Below are 13,094 nucleotides of genomic sequence, written 5' to 3'. Positions count from 1 at the left end.
GAAGGTTTATTTGAAATTGTATTCAGGAATGCGGTGGATGTGACCTCTGAGAATGTGAAGTTTTGTTCTGCCAGTTGCTCTCCAGGGGCAGGTCTTATTTTTGGTATCAGAAGGAGGAGGTGTATCTCAAGTCTCCCTGGAAACCTTAGTCTCTGCCCTTTCCCCTTACTTCCTGCTCTCTGCTGTGTCTTTCATGCTGTTTGTAGCTGGAGATATTTTGGAGGTGGGACACCCAGAACCACTTTAGGCTTGTGCTGGGTAGAGGGATCAACTCGTCCCCCAGCTATGGCCACCTCCGCACCAGAAAATGAGTCAGCTTCTTAAGTCAGCCGATGCATTCCTTTTCCCATCACCATTTGTCTCCCTCTCCCCACTTTCCTTGTGCAAGACAAGTTAGTCCTCTCAGTCCTCCTAGCCCCCAGAGCCCTAGGCAAGTGGCTTTGAGCAATATTTTCTGCTCTGTCCCTTTAAGACACCCCAGCCACTTCCCACATACAGAACTTTTGCTCTTCTCCCCACTCAATGCTGTCTGTTTGTCTCCTCCAGTCCCTGGATTTCTAGGCTGGGTCTCCGGTTCTGAGACTGTGGGCCCCTGTCTCTCAGGGTATCTCTCCTTGTAATGAGAGCCCCTCTGGACCCTCAGCCTCAGCCTCCCCTCACTTCTGGGTGCAGGGAAGCCTCTACCATGCCCCTGCACTCCCTATCAGCATCAGTGTGAATTCTTCTGTGCTCCTTGGTTTTCAAGACCTGTTCTTTTAGTCCAAAGTTGGTTTTTCACAATGATTGTTCCTAAATTAATTTGTAATCCAGTTTGGTGGTGGGAGCTGACATTCTGTGCATCTGCCTACTCTGCTGCCATCATAAACTCCAAGCAGTGCTTTGTGATTCTTTTTTTCTTACAGAGATAGAGAGAGAGAGAGAGAGAGAGTCAGAGATAGGGACAGATAGACAGGAACGAAGAGAGGTGAGAAGCATCAATCATCAGTTTTTCATTGCGACACCTTAGTTGTTCATTGATTGCTTTCTCATATGTGCCTTGCCGTGGGCCCTCAGCAGGCTGAGTAACCCCTTGCTCGAGGCAGCAACCTTGGGTCAAAGCTGGTGAGCTTTTTGCTCAAGCCAGATGAGCCCATGCTCAAGCTGGCAACCTCGGGATCTCAAACCTGGGTCACCCACATTCCAGTCCAACACTCTATCCACTGCGCCACCACCTGGTCAGGCTGTTTTGTGATTCTTAAAGATATATTCCTAGAAGTGGAAGAGCTGGGTCATAAGGCAGTTCCATTTTTAATTTTTGGAGGAAGCACTATACTGTTTTTCAGTGGCTGCACGAGTTGGCATTCCCATCAACAGTGCAGGAAGGTTCACTTTTCCCCACACCATCATAACTTTTTGTTTGTTGATTTGTTAATGAAAGCCATTCTGGCAGGTATGATGTGGTATCTCATTGTGGTTTTAATCAGCATTTCTGTAATGATTAGTGACATTGAGCATTTTTTCATATGCCTACTGGACATCTGTATGTGCTCTTTGGAGAAGTGTCTATTCGGTTCTTTTTTCCCATTTTTAAATTGGATTATTTACCTTCCTGATGTTGAGTTTTAGAAGTTCTTTATAAGTTTTGGTTGTTAACCCCTTATTAAACAAATCAGCGAGTGTGTTCTCCCATTGAGTGGGTTTTTATTTTATTTTGTTAATTTTGCTGTGCAAAACCTTTTTAGTTTGTTATAGTTCTACTTGTTTATTTTGTTCTTTATCTTTCTTGCCCATGGAGATATATAGGCAAAAAAAAAATTGCTATGAGAAATATCTGAGAGTCTACTGCCTGTTTTCTTCTAAGATTTTTATGGTTTTGTGATTTACATTTAAGTCTTTTATCCATTTTGAGTTTATTTTTATGAACAGTGTAAGTTGGTAGTCTAGTTTCACTTTTTTTTGCATATATCTGTCCAATTTTCTCAACACCATTTATAAAAGACATTGTCTCTGCTCCATTGTATACTATTGCCTCCTTTGTTAAATATTAATTGACCGTGGCGTGGGTTTATTTCTGGGTTCTCTATTATGTTCCATTGATCTCTATGCCTATTCTTAAGCCAGTACAGAACCATTTTTATTACAATGGCCTTGTATTGTTGCTTGATATCAAGAACTGTGATGCTTCCCACTTTGTTCTTTATTATCATGATTTCTGAGGCTATTTGAGTTATTTTTTGGTTCCCTATAGCTTTTTAGAATATTTATATTAGATCTGTGAAGTATTTCATTAGTGTTTTTTTAAGAATTGCATTGAATCTATAGATTGCTTTGGGTAGTATGGACATTTTTTTATAGATATATTTTTTAATTCATTTTAGAGAGGAGAGGGAGAGACACACAGAGAGAGACAGAGAGAGAGGAGAGACAGAGAGAGAGAAGGGGGGGAGCTGGAAGCATCAACTCCCATATGTGCCTTGACCAGGCAAGCCCAGGGTTTCAAACCGTCAACCTCAGCATTTCCAGGTCGATGCTTTATTCACTGTGCCACCACAGGTCAGGCCTAGTATGGACATTTTAATGATGTTAATTTTTTCAATCCATGAGCACAGTACAGTGGTACCTCACCTATCATGGGGGTTAGGTTCCAGAACCATCTGAGATAGGTGAAAGTCTGCTAAATAGTGACCCTATATTTATTTTATTATTTATATATATTTTAAGGCTTTATGAACCCTCCCCACACTCTTATAAACTTTTCTCACCCTTTTATTAACCTTTCCCACACTCTTATAAACACTTCCTATGCTCTTAAACACTTTCTACACTCTTAAACCTATCTAATTTTAACAACGTATAAAATTCTATATAGGTACTCACCAATGAATATTAATGTGTTTAATTAATATTTTTATATTGTTTTCAATTTTTAGGCTTATTTTACTGCAAAATAATTATAATAATAAATATGTAAAATACTTATATACCACAAAGAAATCTGCAATACAAAATTAGATATATACAATTTAAAAATCCACAATACAGTGAGACCACGAATAATGAACTGTGATATGACAAGGAACAACTGTATATGCTTCCACCTGTTTGTATTTTCCTTAATTTTTTTTTCAATGCCTTATAATTTTCAGAGGACAAGTCTTTTATCTCCTTGGTTAAATTTATTTCTCAGGACTCTATTTTTTTGTCGCAGTAGTCAGTGGGATTATTTAATTAATTTTTATTTTTGACATTTTATTGTTGTTGTATAAAAATGCTACTGATCTGAATATTAATTTTATGTCCTGACACTTTGCTGAATTCATTTATGAGATCTAGTAGTTTTTTGGCTGAGACTTAGTGTTTTCTATACATAGTACCATGTCATCAGCAATTAATGACAGTTTTACTTCTTCTGTTCCAATTTGGATGCTTTTTATTTTTTCTTCTTGTCTGATTGCTGTGATATTGAATAAGAATAGTGAAAGGGGGAACCCCTGTCTTGCTCCTAATCTTAAGGGAATTTCATTTAATTTTTTCCCATTGAGTATGATATTGATTGTCAGTTTGTCATTTATGGCCTTTATTATTTTGAGGTTGTTCCCTGTATTTGACTTTGCTGAGAAGTTTTATTATAAATGGGTGCTGGAAAAATATGTAATGCTTCATGAATTTGTGTGTCATCCTTGCACAAGGGGCATGCTAATCTTTTCTGTATAGTTCCAATTTTAGTATATGGGCTGCTGAAGGGAGCACTATAGGTCTTATTTTAAAGGCTATTTTGTCTAGGATAAGTATTGTTACTCCAGTGTGTTTGTTTGTTTTCATCTTTATAAAATATCTTTTTTCATCCCTTTACTTTCAGTCTGTATCTTTCAATATGAAGCAAGTCTCTTGTAGACAACCAATATAAGGATCTTGTTTTGTTATCCATTCAGCACCTTGTGTCTTTTGATTGGAGAATTTAATCCATTCACATTTAAAGTAATTGTTGATATATATGTATTTATTACCTTTTATTATTCAAATTTTCAATCTCTTCTTCTTCTTCTTCTTCTTCTTCTTCTTCTTCTTCTCCTTCTCCTCCTCCTCCTCCTCCTCCTCCTCCTCCTCCTCCTCCTCCTTCTTTATTTAAGTGAGAGGAAAGGAGATAGACAGACTCACACATGCACCTCAACCAGGATCCACCTGGCAACTCCCATCTGGGGTTGATGCTCTGCTCATCTGGGGCCCATGCTCACAACTGAGTTATTTTTAGTGCCTGAGGTTGGAGGCCCCACGGAACCAACCTTAGCACCTGAGGCCAGTGTGCTTGAATTAATTGAGCCATAGCTGTGGGAGGAAAAGAAAGAAAGAGATAGAATGGAGAGGGGAAGGGGAGGAGAAACAGATGGTTGCCTCTCCTGTGTGGCCTGACCAAGAATCAGACCTGAGACTTCTGCATGCTGAGTTGATGCTCTACCACTGAACCAACTGCCCAGAACCTCTTTCTTCTTCTTAAAGAAAACCCTTTAGCATTTTTTTGTAATACTGGTTTGGTGGAGATGAACTCCTTTAGCCTTTTCTTCTCTGGTAAGCTCTTCATCTCTCCTTTGATTCTAAATGATAGTTTTGCTGCATAGTGTAATCTTGGTTGCAGGCCTGGATTTTCATCACTTTGAATATTTTCTACCAACCCTTCCAGTCTGCAAGGTTTCTGTTGATTAATCAGCTGACAGTCTTATGGGAGTGCCTCTATAAGTAACTGACTGCTTTTCTCTTGCTGCTTTTAAGATCTTTTTTTAACTTTAAACTTTGACATTTTAATATGATGTGTTTTGGTGTGGCCTCTTTAGCTTTATCTTGTTTGGGACTTTCTGCACATTCTTCTCCATGTTGGAGAAGTTTTTCATCATTATTTTTTCAAATAGTTTTTCAATTTCTTGCTCTCTCTCTTCTCCTTGCAATGCTTCCATGATAGAAATGTTGGAACACTTGAAGTTGTTTTGGAGTCTCCTTAAAATGTTCTCATTTTATGGATTCTTTTTTCTTGTTGCTATTCCAATAAGGTGTTTCCTGCTTCCTTAACTTCCAGATTGATGATTTGATCCTCTGCTTCATCTACTCTACTATTGATTTCCTATAACATATTCTCCTTTTCAGTTATTTATTTTTATATATTGTTTTCTTTATTTTTGATTGGTCCTTTAAATATTTTTTCTATTTTCATTTTTATGTTTCTTATCGCCTTGTAGAAGTTCTCACTGTGTTGATCTATTCTTCCTCTAAGTTCATCGAGCATCCTTATAACCAGTGTTTTGACCTCTGCATCTGATAGATTGTTCATCTCTACTTTATTTAGTTCTTTTTCTGGAGTTCTTTTTCATATAGGACATGTTTCTTTGTCTCATTTTGGCTAATTCCCTGTGTTTGTTCCTATGTATTAGGTAGAGCTGCTTTATATAATGGGTGTCCTATGGGGCCCAGTGGTGCAGCTTCTCCACTACACCCTCTCTGTGGGCTATGTGCACACTCCTGTTGTAGTTGAGCCTTGATTTCTGTTAGCACATCAATGGGAGAGGTTTATCTCCAGGTCGGTCTACTACAAGGACTGGCTGCTACCACAGTTGAGGAGAAAAACTACTGTGCATGGGCCTAACCCATGGAGGAGAACTAACTTCAGTGGGTGTGGTACCTGCTGAGATTTCCCCTTGAATGTGTCACTTGTGGAGGTGATTGGGTAGTGCTCTAGTATGGTCTGAAGCTACCCACTGGGTTTGCTGGCTCTGAAGCTTCATGGAAGGTATAGGCCAAGGTCAGCCACTGCCTGTGCCCTGGCTAGGACTACCTGAAATGAGCTTAAAGTGATCTGCAGATGGTTGCTAGTTGTGCTGGGCTTAGAGGTGCCCAGGAGAGGCCAAGCTGCAAATCAAGACTCGCTGCCACTACTGCCCAGCCTGGGACCACTTAGCAAAATGTATTGGGCATGCTGAGGCCAGATACTGCTTGTTTGCAGTTTGTGGACCTTTGAGGGATTTTAGGAAAGTTTCCATCATGAGCCAAGACCAGCCTTTCATATGGAAAAGCCACTGAAAATGGCTTGGGTGAGCCTGCAAATTGGGTGGGGTGGGACCTCAGCAAAATTACCAGCATGGGCGCAAACAATGTTAGCAAGATTGATGGAGACTCAGATATGGTACCTGCCTGCCAGCTCTATGGGAAGAGGCTCAGTAAAGGGGCAACAGCTTATTCCAGCACTTCTGTCTGGGAGAAAGCTCCCCCTCCCACCCTTACCCCCAAAGCCAGACAATGTTCTTGACACCCTTTGTGCTGCCACCCCAGCACTATAGCTCAGATCAAGTGAGTTCAAGTAAGTCTCTGTGTGAACCCTTTAAGAGTAATGCCTGGGACTCCAGAAGCCCTCTGTCTCAATCAGCCACAATTTCCACTGGTTTTCACAACCAGAAATCATGGGAACTTCTTTTCCTGGCACTGGAACCCTAGGTTAGGAGGCTGAGACACCTGGCTTCTCAGGGGGAACCTCTGCAGCTGACATATTTCTCCCAAAATTTAAGTGCCACACATGGGTTTAGGACCAGCTCGTTTCACATCTCTGCCCTTCTGCCAGTCTCAATGTGGCTTCTTCTTCATGTTGTTAGTTATAAGACTTCTGTTCAGCTGGATTTCAGGTGGTTCTGTAGTTTAGTTGTAACATTGATGTGGTCATGTGGTCACATGAGGAGGAAAGTACAGTACCTCACTTACCTATTCACCATCTTGACCAGAAGCCCTTTGTCAAATATTTATTGTCCTTATCTGACCAACTGGCTATATTGGAGGTTCAAAAGACTCACTCCTTAGGTTCAATTTGCTACTGTAGATCACAGAATTCAGAGAAACATTTCACTTACCAGATTATTAGTATATTATAAAAATATATTAAAGGAAAAGGATTATAAATCAACAGCCAGATGAAGAGATACATATGGTAGGGTGCCAAATAAAGGGGCTTGTTTTCTCATGGAGTTTGGGGCCTTGTCATGGTGGTACTTGGAAGCATTCTAGTCTCCCAATGTTGAAATTTTCAAAAGATCTAGATATCTTAATTTTGTAAGTCAAAAGTTTTTTTTAAATCTATAAATGCACAAAATATTTTTTCTTGAAAGGTTCAGTAATTTTTCTAGAATATCTTAATATTAGGCTCTCTGGATCAATATTCTCTAGCATCCAGTATCCTCTATTTAATGTATAACAGAGAGGTCACATACCTCTACCCTTCCTCCTTGTTAGTTGAATGTTGGTGAGATGGCTGGCCAAGCATCCTCTTCCCCTATCTCTTGACATTCAAGTCTTCTTTGATTTCTTTCATCAGCAATGCATAATTCTCACCATATAGATTTTATACACTTCTTGTTAGGTTTATATATAGGTATTTAATTTCCTTTGGAGCATTTGTAATGTGTACTGCTTTATGTTTTATTTGTCATGTTTTCATAGACAGTGTATAGACATGCAAATGACTTTTTGTGTGCTGATCCTGTATTGTGAACTACTTATTTTAGGGTGTTTGTTTTTTTGTTTTGTTTTGTTTTGTTTTGGCAGATTCCTTTCATTTTCTACATAGACAATTATATCATCTGTAAATGAAGAGTTATTTCGAGAGTTATTCTTCCTTTCTAATTTGTATTACTTTTCTTTCCTTTTCTTGCCTAATTGCAGTGGCTAGATATTTTAGTACTATTATGAGTAGATATCCTTGCCTGTCCTCAGTCTAAGAGATAGTGCATTTAGCCTTTGTAGTGTAATCCCTAACACTTTATTTATTTCTTTTGTAATACAAGTACCTAATGTTTGCTTTTGTTGCCCAGACATCCATTTCAAAGAAAGCTTTCTCCAATAAACACATTGCCAGTCATTCTTCTAGATTAAAGTGTCTCCACACATTGAGACTCTTTTACTTTAGAGACCTTGGCTGATTTCAATAACTGACCATTTAAGCTTTTATTTTTTTAATGCTCTTTCTACACTTTAAATTCTGGCTCTTATGTTTTAAATTCACCAATAAAAAGTGAGTCCATGAAACCCCAGGCCCCTACCCTCAATTTAGTTCCAATAAGAGAAGAACTTAAGGCCTGTGTGCTTTTGCTGTTTTTCTTCCCCTTCCTCTCATAACCTAGCTTTGTGGTCTTAGGTGTGCTGTGTAACTTCTAGGTCTTGTAAATAATAAGCTTCTATCTTGTCAAAGTTTCCTGATGGTTATTGCTGAAGAGTATATTGCAATCATAATAAGAACAATAATGTTGATTCAGCTACAACATTAATTACTGATAGGCTGAGTTCAGCACAAAATAGCCTTATTACCAATAACTATAGTGCTACCTTTAAGGTTTTCATTTTTAAAATGCTCGTTTCAAGTTGAGGAAGTTACTCTCTGTACCTTGTGTAGTGAGAGACATTTTTCTTCTTGTAATCATAAATGGATGTTGGATTTTGTTAAATCCTTTGTTTTCTTCCTGTGTAAATTGATGTGGCAATCCCACATTTCAGCAAGATAAAGAGCAAAAATAATATGGTGATAAATATCATTATTTTCTTTATCATGTTTATATGCTGGGTTATATTGACTGATTTTGAAATATTGAACCAGACTTGCATACCTAGAATAAATCATAATTTGTTGTGGCATATTATCCTTTTGATATATGATTAAATTTCATTTGTTAAAATTTGTGGAGGGATATTCTTGAGTCTACATTCAGGACGGATATTGGTTTGTAGAATTTTTTTTTTTGTATGCAGTCTCTGTGTTGTCTTGTGTCAGGATAACTCTGCCTTCATTAAATGAATTGACATGTATTCCCTCTTTTTCCATCCATATTTATATAAAATTGGTGTTATTTTCTTTGAATGTTTGTTAACATCACCCAGTGAAACCATCTGATCCTGAAGTTTTATTTTTTGAAAGATTTTAATACAGTATACCTCATTTTTAAAAAATGATATATATGTATTCAGGTTGTCTATATCTTCTTGGCTGTATTTTGGTAGTTTATGATTTTTGAGGATTAGTCCATTTCTGCTCATCTATCAAATTAAATAAACATGAATTTATTTTTAGTACCTATTACATTTAATTTTTATAATTGTGGTAAAATATACATAACATAAAATTTACACTCTTAACCATTCTTAAATGTGCAGTTCAGTAGTGCTAAGTACATTCACAGTGTTGTACAAGCAATCACAAGAACGTTGTCATCTTGCAAAACTGAGACTGTATACCCATTAAACAACTCCTATTACCCTTTTGCCAGGCCTTGGCAATCACCATTCTATTTTATGTCTCTATGAATTTGACTACTCTAGGTACCTTATACAAGTGAAATCATAAAGTATTTGTCTTTTTGTGACTGGTGTATTTTAGTTAGCATAATATCCTCAAGGTTTATCCACTGTGTAGCATATGTCAGAATTTTCTTCCTTCTTGGGGCTGAGTAATATTCCATTGTATGAATATACCATATTTTGTTTATTTATTCATCCATTTATGAACATCTGAATTATTTCCACATTTTGGCCATTGTGGAAAATGCTGCTATTATCATGGGTGTACAAATATCTTTTTGAGACCTTGATTTTAATTGTTTTGGATGTATACCTAGAAATGTAATTGCTGAATCACATGGTAATTATATTTTTAATGTTTTGAGAAGCTACCCTTCTGTTTTTCATATTGGCTGCACCATTTTACATGATCACCACAGTGTACAGGGTTCCAGTTTTTATATATCTTCACCAACACTTTTTCTTTTCTTTTTTTAAGAAAATAATATTCGTTCTAGAGATCCAAGATGGCAAAGAAGTAGGTGGATGAACATTCCACTCACCTATTCACAGGATGAAATAAGTTATAACTAAATTTAAGAACAATTATATAAAAATGAGACTCATGGACATAGGTAAAAGTAAAGTGGTTACCAGAGGAAGGGGTTTGGGAGCAAGGAAGGAAAAAGGGGCAAATATACAGTTAGAGAAAATAATTTAACATTGGGTCATGGGAACACAACACAATAATTCAAATGCAATAAAATTGTTTATCTGAACCCTATATATGTTTGTTGATGAATGTCACCCTATTTAATTTAATTTTCTAAATAATTTTTTAAAATAAAAGGGAACAAAGGAACAACTCTTGAAAAAGCAACTCAGTACTAAAAAAAGAGTCTATAACCAAGGACTGACAGGGGAAGGCACATTAAGACTAGTAAAAAGGGCTGCCTCCCCCCAGGAACAAGTAGCAACTGAGGATCCAGAGGACAGTGGGGAGGTTTTCCCTAACAGGTGTGGGTCCTAAGACCCAGGCTGGAAGCTCCAATCTAGATCACCAGACACTAGAAGAGGTGCCCACATAGCATTTGGCAGTGAACAAAGTCAAGGTTTCTGTCTGCAAGAAAGAGACAGGAGATCTCAGAGATGCAGGAACTCTCATAAAAGGCCAATGCAGAAAATCTCATTCATAGACACTTACTATTGGCTCTGGCACAGGGAGGGTTGAAAGGACAAAATTCTTGTGAGGAAAGTGTGAACTTGGTGGCCCAGGAAGAGACACACTGGAGGGCAGCTACCAGAACACCTGTGCAGAATCACTCTCCAATATACCACAGTTGCCATCTTCCTTGGGTGAAGCAATCACCTCTGTGTGACAGCAGCCTGGGGGAGATCAACTGCCTCACCCTTGGGAATCTCTCTTGCCTCATGCTGTAGAGATTGGGCCTTGCTGAGAAGTAAGCAGCCTTGATCAGGAATCTGAAAGCTGAATAGACTTGGGGAGGAGGGTGACAGTGTCTCATTTATCTGGCACTGAGGCCAAAACTGCGCCCTGCCCCAGTTTCCTGAAAATATGACTGATACTTCATTCCCATGGGAGATTCAGTAGAAACTGGCCTGTGGGCAGACCAAATCTCTGGGTTTTATTTATTTATTTATTTTAAATAATTTTATTTTTTTAATGAGGCAACATCAATAAATTAGGATACATATATTCAAAGATAACATGTCTAGGTTATCTTGTCATTCAATTATGTTGCATACCCATCACCCAAAGTCAGATAGTCCTCTGTCACCTTCTATCTAGTTTTTTTTGTGCCCCTCCCCCTCCCCCTTTCCTTCTCCTTCTCCCCCCTCCCCCCGTAACCACCACACTCTTATCAATGTCTCTTAGTCTCACTTTTATGTCCCACCTACGTATGGAATAATGCAGTTCCTGTTTTTTTCTGATTTACTAATTTCACTTTGTATCATGTTATCAAGATCCCACCATTTTGCTGTAAATGATCCGATGTCATCATTTCTTATGGCTGAGTAGTATTCCATAGTGTATATGTGCCACATCTTCTTTATCCAGTCATCTATTGATGGGCTTTTTGGTTGTTTCCATGTCCTGGCCACTGCGAACAATGCTGCAATGAACATGGGGCTGCATGTGTCTTTACGTATCAGTGTTTCTGAGTTTTTGGGGTATATACCCAGTAGAGGGATTGCTGGGTCATAAGGTAGTTCTATTTTCAGTTTTTTGAGGAACCACCATACTTTCTTCCATAATGGTTGTACTACTTTACATTCCCACCAACAGTGTATGAGGGTTCCTTTTTCTCCACAGCCTCTCCAACATTTTCTATTACCTGTCTTGTTAATAATAGCTAATCTAACAGGTGTGAGGTGGTATCTCATTGCAGTTTTGATTTGCACTTCTCTAATAACTAAAGAAGATGAGCATCTTTTCATATATCTGTTGGCCATTTGTATCTCTTCCTGGGAGAAGTGTCTGTTCATGTCCTCTTCCCATTTTTTTATTGGATTGTTTGTTTGTTTGTTGTTGAGTTTTATGGGTTCTTTGTATATTTTGAATATTAGGCCCTTATCTGATCTATTGTTTGAAAATATCATTTCCCATTTAGTTGGCTGTCTGTTTATTTTGTTGTCAGTTTTTCTTGCTGTGCAAAAACTTCTTAGTATAATGTGGTTTCATTCATTTATCTTTGCCTTCACTTCTGTTGCCTTTGGAGTCAAATTCATAAAATGCTCTTTAAAACCCAGGTCCATGAGTTGAGTACCTATGTCTTCTTCTATGTACTTTATTGTTTCAGGTCTTATGTTTAGATCTTTGATCCGTTTTGAGTTAATTTTAGTACAGGGGGACAAACTGTAGTCCAGTTTCATTCTTTTGCATGTGGCTTTCCAGTTTTCCCAGCACCATTTGTTGAAGAGGCTTTCTTTTCTCCATTGTGTGTTGTTTGCCCCTTTATCAAATATTATTTGACTATATATATATGTGGTTTTATTTCTGGGTTTTCTATTCTGTTCCATTGGTCTGAGTGTCTATTTTTCTGCCAATACCATGCTGTTTTGATTGTCGTGGCCCTATAATATAGTTGGAAGTCAGGTATTGTAATGCCCCCAGCTTCATTCTTTTTCTTTAGGATTGCTTTGTCTATTCGGGGTTTTTCATAGTTCCATATAAATCTGATGATTTTTTGTTCCATTTCTTTAAAAAATGTCATTGGAATTTTGATGGGAATTGCACTAAATTTGTATATTGCTTTGGGTAATATGGCCATCTTGATTATATTTATTTTTCTTAACCAAGAACAAGGAATATTTTTCCATCTAATTATATCTTTTTCGATTTCCCTTAACAATGGTTTATAGTTTTCATTATATAAGTCCTTTACATTCTTTGTTATGTTTATTCCTTAGTATTTTTTTCTTTTTTTTTTTTTCATTTTTCTGAAGCTGGAAACAGGGAGAGACAGTCAGACAGACTCCCGCATGCGCCCGACCGGGATCCACCCGACACGCCCACCATGGGGCGACGCTCTGCCCACCAGGGGGCGATGCTCTGCCCCTCCGGGGCATCGCCATGTTGAGACCAGAGCCACTCTAGCGCCTGAGGCAGAGGCCACAGAGCCATCCCCAGTGCCCAGGCCATCTTTGCTCCAATGGAGCCTTAGCTGCGGGAGGGGAAGAGAGAGACAGAGAGGAAAGCACGGCGGAGGGGTGGAGAAGCAAATGGGCGCTTCTCCTGTGTGCCCTGGCCGGGAATCAAACCCAGGTCCTCCACACGCTAGGCTGACGCTCTACCA

The 13,094-nt window shown here is 38.4% G+C and overlaps 1 non-coding gene across 1 annotated transcript; it reads right to left on the bottom strand.

Annotated features, from left to right (window-relative positions):
• Positions 1-3,622: 3,622 nt before the first annotated feature.
• LOC136317960 (U6 spliceosomal RNA) lies at positions 3,623-3,729 on the bottom strand. The gene has a single exon (XR_010727948.1). It is a non-coding gene; the product is annotated as a U6 spliceosomal RNA (small nuclear RNA).
• Between the last annotated feature and the right edge of the window lie 9,365 nt (positions 3,730-13,094).

This window comes from Saccopteryx bilineata, chromosome X (assembly GCF_036850765.1).
Source record: "Saccopteryx bilineata isolate mSacBil1 chromosome X, mSacBil1_pri_phased_curated, whole genome shotgun sequence".
Taxonomy (NCBI): domain Eukaryota; kingdom Metazoa; phylum Chordata; class Mammalia; order Chiroptera; family Emballonuridae; genus Saccopteryx; species Saccopteryx bilineata.
This window is presented reverse-complemented; position numbering and strand designations above follow the sequence as displayed.